General features: G+C 37.4%; 1 long non-coding RNA gene, 1 other non-coding gene and 1 pseudogene across 4 annotated transcripts; all 3 read right to left on the reverse strand.

Annotated features, from left to right (window-relative positions):
* Nucleotides 1-1,026: 1,026 nt before the first annotated feature.
* LOC122148818 lies at nucleotides 1,027-6,018 on the reverse strand (annotated as a pseudogene).
* Nucleotides 6,019-7,632: 1,614 nt separating this feature from the next.
* LOC109063814 lies at nucleotides 7,633-9,330 on the reverse strand. Of its 3 annotated transcripts, XR_006162641.1 has the most exons (4): nucleotides 8,869-9,330; nucleotides 8,251-8,312; nucleotides 8,036-8,078; nucleotides 7,633-7,852 (listed from the first exon to the last, which is right to left on the reverse strand). It is a non-coding gene; the product is annotated as an uncharacterized LOC109063814 (long non-coding RNA). The 3 variants fall into 3 exon arrangements; XR_002013301.2 differs by lacking the exon at nucleotides 8,251-8,312 and having other exon boundaries at nucleotides 8,869-9,325; XR_002013302.2 differs by lacking the exon at nucleotides 8,251-8,312 and having other exon boundaries at nucleotides 7,633-7,857; nucleotides 8,869-9,325.
* Nucleotides 8,146-8,212, reverse strand: LOC122148882. Its single transcript, XR_006162691.1, has one exon. It is a non-coding gene; the product is annotated as a small nucleolar RNA SNORD52 (small nucleolar RNA).
* Nucleotides 9,331-9,497: the final 167 nt, after the last annotated feature.

The following is a 9,497-nucleotide window of genomic DNA, read 5'->3' on the forward strand; positions in this document are numbered from 1 at the left end:
GCAAATTTAAGTTAGAGCCGGGATATAGAGGTTTCCGTAAACATCCATACAACCAATATTCATATCGCCATGACCAAAAATGGACACGGTGGTTAAACGAAGTAAAATAAAAATGGTCAAGCAATCACCTTCACAATTTTTGGACCACTTGAGGTGGACTGACCCATAACAGATAAAATCTGTGTCCACAAGCATCCATGTCCTAATATAAACAAACATACTCCAGACATGAAATATGGGGAAAATGAAAGTTTATTTTAGCTGTAAGGACTATTAAAGACTGAACTGTAGATGCAGATCTCACAACCCTGAGCTGCAATCCATTTCACTCTACAGCAGACTTTTCTATTCACAGCTGTCTGGTTTCAGCAGTGGCCCGCACTTCAATCAACTCAGGGCTTACAAAAATGGAAAAACACATTTTAAAGAACCTTCAAAGGTCACACATATTCTTACATTGCTTACACAATTCTAGCGCTACATTTTAATGCTTAAATAACTGACATGAACATCCTAGAAATTTATAAACCAGTACCACAAAGAAAAAAGTCATTCACGACACAAGAAGTTTCATGCATAGATAAAACGCCACTGAACACATTCAGGAAGAGAAAGCTATTCTTGCAAGCGAGAGACATGCTTGTGCAATAAAGCAATTGGATATTAAGCTGTCAGTATGCACTTATGCAAAATGACTTCCAATTTATTTACACATAATTCCCTGTGAACTGGCCAAAGTACCAGATATCGTGAGGCACAAAAGATATAATCAACTGAAACAGAAATCAATCAAGGAAGACTGACAACACATCTGAAATCAATCTAGATATGCAGTTAATGCTGTAATGAAGTATACAACAAACAGAATGGTTCTAATGACGTCACCCAAAATATAAAGGAAGGCAGATTTGTAGCATTTCATGAACAGGTTTAGTAAATTAAAATAAGTATGGAACAACGTAATGCACAATGCACGCTGTATGCAGAAAGTGATTTAAAAATCATTCGCGTCCAGTTCCTTTATAATTGCACTCAAAAAAAACAAAACAAGTTTGCCTGTGATTGGACTAATGGACTAATTAAGGATGGGCGATATAATGGACTCAGCCCATTAAATGGAAGGGCACATATGAAAAGTCAGATACAAACAATCCAAAGACGCTGTTAGAGGCCACATTGAGCTATGAATTCAATAAAGTGACACATGCAGATGTGCAGTACATACAGCGCGGCGTCGCAAAGCTATTAATCACCATATAAAAGTAATGTTTCGTTACAAACAACTTGTCGTTGAACTGGTTCAGCCTTCAGAATCTCACTGAAATTCCCTGACAATCAATGATTGCTGGGGTGCTCAGTTTTCTGTACGTGTTTCGTCAGGTTTGTAGATGGCAGATGTTGTTTTATCGCCGTGGCTGTAGAGTCTAGTGTTTAACTCGTCCACTTCTCCTGCTAGTGTGCTATGTAAAAATAGTTTTGGGGAAAATTAAAAGTACATTTTAAAGTGAGCAAAAAACTTCCACTGGTGGTGAGAAAGAGGTGCTGGTACATTTAGGGTGCTCTTCAATCACTCGAGGGGTCGAATCCTCAGTGGAAGATTTGGGTGCTGGACGATCTGCACGTCAGCAACCTGTGACAGAAACACAGAAGTGCTTAATCACTGCAGTATGAGAAAAGCTTGATATTTGTGTGTTCTACTTGAAACAGTTCATACAAAAATGACTAATTCTGACCTAATTCACTCACACTTATATTGAGCTATGATGGAGAGAATGGATTAAAGTCAATATTGATTCAAATCTTGGACAGTTTGTCACAAAGTTATTGTATAACTTCATAATAGTGCTGGGCAATCAATTATATCATATCGGGATTGCAATAAAATGTATGTGGATAATGATGATAAGCTCTGGACGTTTTTTACTAGGTATGGATTTAATCTAACAGCCTATAACGTAGTAGAAATAAATGTGAAATAAAATCTGCTTCACAAACCCAAACATGTGTGACATGAACTTCATCAGAGTCACTTCACCAGCTTTACACGGTTTACTTTGAGAGAAATTACCAGCAAACACACACTGAGATCTTCCTGACAACCCGCCAAAATAAAAGTGCTGCCTTACTTACAACAGGATTATATTATTACTACTGTTACTACTAAATTATAACTGAAAAATATTACTACTGTATGCTAAAATGCAATTATTATTCAGAATATTATTTTGTTTGAGGAATATCTTTCAACCAAGAGATTTTTTTCATTAATTTATAGAAAATAATAATTCTTTGTTGTAAATTAATTGTTAAATTTTCATTTGATTGCAATTTAAAAGATTAAATTGATATTAATGCATTTAATTTGACACTTTTTTGTGATCAACTTGTATTGAATCATAAAACATAGAAACCATAAAAAAAAATTTTTGATATGGGGCCATAAATTAAAAGGTAGCTAATCCGAAGAGTTTCATTGTGAAGAAACAAGTTATGTTTACATTCATTTTCAAGGTCTAACAAAAATGTGCAAAGCATTTTCTTCCCCATTAATGCTTAATGAATATTGTGATACATTTTCGATATGGTCTGATATGGAAAAAAAAGTATTTGACAATATTTTTAGCCATATCGCTCGCTGCTCTTCTTCTGAATACTTGAGATGTAGCAAAGAATTGTATGGACTACCTTTATGATACTCCTTTAATGTGCTTTTGCATCCACATTCATCATAATTTCAGGAAAAAGAAATAGTAGCACAAGCTGTGGTTTAAATTTTAAAAATAAATAAAAAATATTTGTTTATCTGCATGTCATGAATTCTGTATTAACTGATGTAAGAGAACTGTGGACATGAAAATGTATTTACTTAAATTACTGAAATATTAAAAGGAGAAACTTCAAGCAAATATTTATGGCAAAGTAGTGGAGTGACAAAAAAAGGAAACAGCATGTGTGTCCTCAACAATACTGAAATATTAAAACGAGAAACTTCAAGCAAATATTTATTAGAATCATTATATGAGCTTTATTTTGTTTAATTGACACACAATTTTCATTTTAGGATGAACTACCCCTTAAAGCCAGAGGTCAAAACATACATTTGTGTACAAAGAAATTAAAATGACAATATATCCCCATAGACAGTCACTCTGGGGGAAGAGGACAATATCTGAAAGTGCATCCCAGAGAAACAGAGATCGTGTCAGCTGGGAAATGATGTATGGTTTAAAACCACAAGCAGGTTTCACAGCTCTCTGAAAATGTCATGCTTGTTTTTTCTCTGGGTGAAAGATTTAAACCACAAGCCTCACAGCAAAGGTTAGGAGACCTTATTGTAGAAAAAAAAATAAAAAAAAAAAAAAACTTATAGGAATACCCATCCAAAAATCAAACAGTAATCCATAACCGAATGTTCTGTAAAAGATGTGAGTGCAAAAATCATATTTTTTTGGCATTGTGGGTGGTTGCGAAGCAACTTAAGTGTTCTTGGTGTATTTTAGCATTTTGCTGTGTTTGCGACGGTGCAAGAAAATGGAGTGAAGACTTTTAGATCAGGGTTTCCTAACCTGATCGGGGGTTCATGAGTTAATTAAAATCTAATTAGAAATAATCATAAAAATGTACAATTAATGTAAAATCTAAATGAAAAACTTTAAAAAAATATTTTATATTTTATTTGTTTACCTGCATGTCATGCGACATTTAACCATGTCAGGAAACCGTGCACATGCAGATGTGTGTACTGAATTATTAAATTAAAAGGATATACTTCAATCAAATATTTTTGGCAAAAAGCTTTGAGAATCCCTGGTTTAGAGAGTGACAGCATACCCCTCTTCAACAAGCCTCAAGACTGAGCTATATTTTCTTTAATATTCATGCATGTAGCATAAAAGCTGGACGTATGACAAACCTAAGTTCAATACTTACTGTTACAGGTTTGTTCAAATCCTTATGACAGTGAAAGTGATTACTGATTTTGCAAACTTTATACTAAAATGCAGTAGTGCACGAATTTCCAGCAACCAAAAATATTTGTTTGAAAATTTATTTTCGGTTTCGGTGACCAAACACTGACCAAGAAGGTGACTTTTAGCAGTTATCTGATGGTACATTTTGACTGTGTCAGTGTCTATTTGTGCACACTTGGGATGATCTGAGCTGATCTCAAGGATTGGGATTGGGACCAATTAAGTTTTTTTTTTTTTTTTTTAACTAATCAGTATGGGTTCTTCTAAGCCAAATCCTTATTTTACATCAGCTGTCATGCAGGTGTCTTGCAGTCGGTATTAACTTTAATGTACTTGAAGTGTGCACCAAACACTAGGAAAATACAAGTTTTGGATTGTGTGGACGGGATTGACAAAATCAGTTTATCATTTTAAATGGATCTTAATCTTGATGAACACAGATCTTTTAGTCAATGCTGTCTTCAGTTGATGCATGAACCAAACTTTACCAAACATTATTCCAGTAATCACAATAAGCTTTGCAACTTTTAATATGACACAAAGTCTGAGCTTTCAAACAGTCTGTCAGTTTTTCTAATGAAAGTAAAACAATACGTTAACAATTCGGTTTTTAGCTAAATGAAACCTTTAATTTCAGCTTTCATTAAAATTCATTTCGGTGCCTCACTACATACGGGACGGATAGATTTATACATTTCTTGCGTAAGTAGATAACAGGAAAGCTTTTTCCCTTATGACAACAGCACAAACAAAAGAAGAAAAACAACAGGTTCTGTGGGCAGAAACAACTAACAGCTACTTACCCAAAAACACACTTTTCCCAGGACTTCAGCTCCTTTGTTTATCTCCGTTCTTGCTTTCTTCAGCTGTGTGCTGTGGCTCATTCTGCTCCCGTATGTCGTTCTGTTCCTCCTCGCTCTCTGTGACCTCTCCGTCAGCTTTCCCATCATCCCCGTCTGCCGAAGCCTCACTCTGGCGTACGCTGACAGAGATGACCAGCGCTTGCACGATACCGAAGATCAACGCGAACAGCAGCAGGTACTCCTGTACCACCCACAGCAGTCCGGCCATCCCGACAGACGACACCAGAAACATGGCCATCAAGAAGCCCCCGTGGAGCCACAGCTTCAGCGCCCCCTGCACCCCCAGCACGTCCAAAAGTAACTTGGTCGGAGGGGATACGGTGGTCAGGAAGCCCACCACAAACAAGTCAAAGAGGTGGCGGAGGAAATTAAAGCAAATATCGTAGTGCTCAGGCACGATTTCTCCCGTCCACGAGCGAGAGAAGAACTGGAATGCAGATGTCTGCGGCGTGGGGGACGGCGGAGGCGTCCCATAGTCTGACTCCCCATCGACTTCATCGCTGTCCCACGTCCCTTCACTCCACCCGGCACATTTCTGCTGGTGGAGCGGGGTGGACAGCGACCACCGGGGCCAGAAAAAGTATCTGGATGGAAGCATTCGGCTCCACCAGCGCGAGGAGCTTCGGGCGGCTGCTTTCTCAATCTCAACATCAGCCCTCAGCTCTTCAACTTCCAACGGCTTGAAAGTCTCCTCGGTCTCCCAGAATTCCTCTGCGATTGTCTTTTTGGTCCTTTTTGGTGTTCTCCGTCCCCCCCCTCCAAACCCAGGCAGTAAGTCCCCACAAGCCTCCATCTGCTTCTAGCATGAATCTCCGTTGTTGGGGGTTTCTCAGGTTTGGCCTTACTGCCCCAGGACGAGTACAGACTCGCTGGACTGACCCACCCCCAAACTCGCCCTACAACTGCGGTCATGTCTGCACTATTACTTTATAATGTATATAGTGTTAAGTCTTTATAATGTGTGGGGGGGAAGCTAATATAGTTGATAATTACACATTAATAACTATAGTATAACGCAATAATAAGCACAGACACCTCTTCATCTAATGGTATAGCTATTAAAAAGTCAGAAAACTTTAGAACGATGTATAAAGTGTTACACTGCTTCAAGTATAAGAAGACAATGAGACCTCAGCAGACCTGTGTTAAGGCGTGTTTGTATTAAAGCAGCTGAAACCAGAAAACGACTGACGGCCACACCTGTGCAAATCACTCAGTGACAGGAAAGAACATACTTTTTAATTAAAATTAAAACCGAAACCGAACCAATATTCCTGTGGCAGGGGGGGTTCGTTTATTTTGAGCTCTCCGGTGGAGCGGCGTCGGTTAGCATGTCTGAACTAGCCGCGCGACTTTAAACACTGAACTGTGTCGATGCTGAACGACGAAACACTAGCGACAGGGGAATAAAACATACCTGCGACCCCAAATCCTCAGATTTATATGACTGCAGTAAGGACATGCAGTTATATCTTCCAGACATCACGGGTCTCTCTGCTTCACTTAAAAAAACACACATTTGAGTTCACTTATAGAAACCAGCTTCACATTCCTGTTCACTAGCACCCGGCAGAAACGTGCTAAAATTAAACCGTTTCAGCACGTAACCAGCTCGACAAGGTGCGAAAATACAGTCCAGTTTAAGTCTGTGTACGAGCTGGTTTGCTTGTCTAGTTAATGGGAAATCCGGCTCATTTCGGCGAATCGATTCTTTCAAACGGTTCATTTGAAAGAACTGGTTCAACCAATCAATTCAGTGAATCTTTTAACTCGCGCTGCCTGATATATCTCGGCGTGGCTTATTGTTCGATCGAAAATGTCCCATTAAAGCCATATAATAAAGCCACATTGCTGTTATTTACGAGTATTTTATTACGAGTCATACATGTATGTAAGAGACTAGCTGGAATAAATGCCATTACTTTTTATTACATTTATATTTATGCATTTAGCTGACACTTTATAGTCATAGTGTACAATGCCGGGTTTAGCTGTAACGCTTTTCAATAGTAAAAGTATGCTAATATATGCCATACCTGAATACCACAGATCTTTTACTTCATATAATAAAAGAAATACGCTAATATATATGCTAAGGTTCAGAATTTAACAATTCTTTCAATCTGTTCTCGGTTTTCAATGAGTTGGAGTTGTTGACTCGACAACAGATTCATTTGAAAAGATCCGACTCAAGATGACGATTCGTTCACAGATCGAGCGTCGCTACGCACTGCTACGTGCAGAACAGAAGCGGTTACAGATTTGTGACAGTGCGTGTAAACTATTAACATTTATATACTTACAAAGCGTTGGTCCTTATTTTGTTACAACAGGTAGGCTAGTAGCAAAAAATATGTATAAGCGTGTACCGGTAGTGAGTGGAGTGAAGTCAAATATAACACTAGCCGCTAAGTAACTGAACTCTTTCCATAATAAAAGTCCTTAGCGATTCCTAACAAACAAACAGCAGCTGAAGAGATGATACATTGTACACGAATACTTGAAAAGACCCATTAATAAAAATTCGAGCCTATACTGACTGATTCTTAATCTTTAAATATATTTTAAACATTTAGATAGCATATCAGAATTTCATGAATAACCAATTTCATTTTTTTTAACATATAAATCATGTATAGGGTGTAAATCTGCTACATGGTATGAAAGCTTTGTACTGTAGAATGACTCCTAAAAGCATTTGCACTAATATTTGACCTTATCCAACAACATGAATAAGATTAAGCATAACACTACAAGTTGGCCCTGCTACTCCCATAAAAAAAAACAATGACTTCATATTGAGCTGTAATAGTGATTTTTATTAAAATGTAAAAGAAAACTACATTTTTAGAAAAAGCAGCATACAAAGAACTGAGAAGTCAAAAACAAGCAGTTACTTTCTCAAACTGTCCTTGGAATGACACAATGACACTGAAACACAAGTGTATAGGCTGAGAAAACAACAACTACAGAGGAGCTTTCAGGTCACCACCGGCCCTTCTGCCACTGCATCAACTTCTGTCCTTGAAAGAAAACATGTGTATTAGATTACACACGCATGAGATGAGTGTATTAGTTGCCTGTGAGTGTTTCAGTGCGCCGCGAGAAAGTTACTTCATTGAGTTTCAGTGGAACCGAACAACGCAATCATCATTAACACCCAATTATAACCAAAGCGAAGTTTACTGGGCCAGTACTTACACAGTGACAGATTCAAAGGACATCACTCCGGCATCATGTCAACCTAGAAAAGATAAAAACATTAACTAGAAGTTCTTAGTAATAAAACACATTTCCATACTCAAGAGCTGTGCTCAGAGAAATGTGAAGAGCTTCATGTTGTCATCAGAGACTCTAGTCTATTGAATCATCAGCGCACATCACTGATAAAACATCAGCACTGTTAGGACACTGACCTCTATGATGATTCACGGGCTGGAGACTGTATCTATGTTGGCTAAAAATCCTTAGTTGAAAGCTTTGAAAATAATATATAATATATTTTGTCCAGCGGGGAAAAAAATAATAATAATACACACACACATACACACACACACACACACATACATAATACACACCACACACACACACACATATATATATATATATATTAACCCAGTCATTTAAACAACACATTTCAGAGCTGTAACAACAATACCGTGAAACCATGATATTTTTGCTGAAGGTTATCATACCATCAAAATCTCATACTGGCCCATGCCTTCATGCAAAAATAATAAACAGGGGTTTTCAATCTTTCAGATGTCACAGACCTCCAAATAGAGTCAGAGGGACCACCATCCTTAAGTTTAAAAGACTATATATTTATATGTATAAAGACCATATACTATTACATAGTTTTCAGTTACATTTTTTAGTACAGTAAATGTATTATGAGTCTATTTAAATACATTTTTAATATTTTTATATTAATTGAATGTTTTTGTTTAATTATAGTTTATTTACTTTACACATTTTTAAGCTGTTTTGTAAACCTCTGAAAGAAAACAGAAGTGCTGTGGTCTCGTACTTACCTAGAGACTGCTGCAGCTTCGATACATTCTTTGACTTTTGTTTTCCCAAGAAATCAAAGTTCAGTTCAAGTACATATGATCTGCAGAACACTGGAGGTAATGTTATCGAGTCATATTCGTCTGAGCATGTTGATGTATGGACTAATGGCGCATTCGAGGTTAAAGCTCGGCCACGTCGGCGTTTCTAAGCAAGCTTAAAAATATAGCACTAAACTGTGTGTTTGGGGGTGATTGATACTAAATAAATAAATAAATAAATAAAAGGTAAATCGTCGCTGCCTAGATCACTGCAGTGCAGCATCCGCAGAATTGAAAGAAACGCGCAGCGAATGACATTTAACAGGGTCCTAACGCTGCGGGCAGGGTAGCGAAATATCTGCCTGCACGAAAATACAAGCATATCTTGTGCAGATGTCCTTTTCTTCTTTATAATTTATTCAAATAAAATTATGCATGCACTTTTTATTGCGAGATGGGATATTTGTGCTACGACAACAACCATTTTTCAAACCACCGAAGCATTTAAGTATATTAATGTAACTAATAATTATTCATTAAGTAATATCGCAAAAGCACAGTCGCTCAGCATGAAATGTTGTTATTGAGAAAAAAAACAGAAATCATTAAAT

The sequence above is a fragment of the Cyprinus carpio genome, chromosome A19, assembly GCF_018340385.1.
Source record: "Cyprinus carpio isolate SPL01 chromosome A19, ASM1834038v1, whole genome shotgun sequence".
Taxonomy (NCBI): domain Eukaryota; kingdom Metazoa; phylum Chordata; class Actinopteri; order Cypriniformes; family Cyprinidae; genus Cyprinus; species Cyprinus carpio.